This window comes from Microtus ochrogaster (assembly GCF_000317375.1).
Source record: "Microtus ochrogaster isolate Prairie Vole_2 chromosome 14 unlocalized genomic scaffold, MicOch1.0 chr14_random_1, whole genome shotgun sequence".
Classification (NCBI taxonomy): domain Eukaryota; kingdom Metazoa; phylum Chordata; class Mammalia; order Rodentia; family Cricetidae; genus Microtus; species Microtus ochrogaster.
Window position 1 is genome coordinate 34,634,154 of NW_004949096.1, and position 2,248 is coordinate 34,636,401.

Genomic DNA, 2,248 nt, shown 5'->3' on the forward strand with positions numbered 1-2,248 from the left:
AAAAAAATTCATTTTCCATCCAGAATCCTAGGTTCTTGCTTCCTCTCAGTTCCATTTATATGCCACCATGTCTCTGATTCTCTCCTTCCAGTGAGGAGCAGCTGGCTTCCTCAGAAGCTCTCAAATTGTACAGTAGATACATTAGGAAAGCCGATGTTTTCTGTGTTATGGAAGGATGATGTATCAGTGTTTGGTCACCACATACGAGTAGTTAAATGGCTCCAATGACAAGTATTGCTAATTATTAATTATTTTATTGAAGACTGCCAGCCTAAAAAAAAAAAAACCCTGCCCATAAGAATCATTTCTCACCAGACAATGGATACAGTCCGCTACATGAAAAATGGAAGGAAAAGCATTGAACACAAAGGAAAAAGACTGTTCAGTATTTTCAGGAAGAATGTGTTTATTAAAAAAATACAATTGAATAGTATGTAATAAAAGAGGGCCTAGAAACTGAGGAACTACTGAAATAACTAAATACAAGAGTTGGAAGTTAAAATATCAGAGTAGAAAATTCTAATTTCTAAATACTTGTTGGCCTTGTTTAGTGTTATAACTGAGATCACAGACTACCTGTACATTACTAAATCAAGCAAACCCAGCAGTCTAAAGTGTGAATGGCGGTGCTTTGATTAGCCACACGCTTCATTGTAAAGGGGAAGGTTGGAGGTACAACAATGGTAAATTCACAAAAAATAACAGCAGGAGATAGGCCAATCTGTATACTCTGTTAATCTGCATATATCCAGGTTATGGTGATGCTGAGTTTCCTGAGAGATTGTCGAGAGAAGCCAAAACCTTTAAACTGCTTTTAATTTAAAAAGTTGCAATTTTTGTGTGTATGTGTATGCTTTGTAAAGGTGAGAGTGTGTGCAGCAGCATTTGTACATGGGCGTGGAGTCTGTTCTCTCCCACCTTTGTGTGGATCCTGGGGATCAAAAGCAGGTCGTTATATTTGTGCTACCAGCATCTCCCCACACAGCCATCTCCACTCCACAGCCTTTCAGATTGTTTTTAACCATAGCATTTTCATATTCTTTTGAGGCTCTGGAAAACAATTTTATTTTATATATTGGTTGTAGTAAGTACTATATACTCATTATGTATTTATGGTGGAATATTGTGTCATGGAGAAATTTGATTCACGGGTGCTGTAGTGTTCATACCCTCAGTTGATAGAGTAATGTCTATCAGGAAGTATCTTAGTAATTCTGTCACTATTACTAGAGTTAATTAACTTAGCCAGTTAGCAAGACAATTGTGACCTTCTTTGCTAAAGCTGTTTTGATTTAGAGATGGGGTCTCACTCTGTAGCCCAGGCTGGCCTGGAACTCATAGCTCACTATATAGTCTTGAGCTGTCAGCGGTCTTCTTGCATTAGCCTTATTAGTATTGGGGTATAAGTGTGAGACCACATCCTCAATTCTAAAGGTCATTTCTAAACCTGGTATGAGGTTGGTTTTTTCCTACTTAAAGAGATCTCTCAGAACAAAAAAAAAATTTTGAGATTAATCCACGAGGCTCATCAGAAAAAGGTTGTTTGGGAGAATGGGGATTTTAAGGAGCAATTTTTAAATTCCTAAAGCACTACACAGTCCTTAGAAGGCAGAATGGGGTGGGGGTAGGAGGAGGAAGAGAAAGAAGGGGGAGGAAGAAAAAAAGGAGGAGTAAGAAGGAGGAGGAGGAGGAGAAGCAGCAGCTGCTGCTGCTAAGGCAAGAATTTCGGCCTTGGATGGAGAACATAGTTAATTTCCCCCAAACAGGAAGCAGGTCAACATGTAGAACAAGGTCAACATGCAGTAGACCTCACGACACAAGGCTCCAGTGATGGTGTCAGAACTCAAGTGTACAAAGTTGTATTTGGATTGTGTGTGCAGTCATGTAGTCAGTTGGGTTGGACATACAAGGCCTCAAAGTTCTACTTTCTATATAACCCTTGAGATGAAGATTCTTAGGAAAATCTAGAGGACATTTTAGAAAGATGGAAGAAGAGTCCAACAAGGAAGAGAATCAGGGCAGTGGAAGGAAATTTCAAGATTCATTCTATAAAACTTTTGGAGTGCCTGCCGTGTGCTAAAGTTTTGTGAAGGTGTTCAGCATAGGATACTGAAATCTGAGCACTAAAATGAAACCATAAAGGACACAAGGACCAGTAAACTAGTACATGAGAGCAGTGCTAGTTAAACAGGAAAAGCCCTGTGGTAAATAACGTCGACCAGAGACCTGAATGAGAGTTGGGCAAACT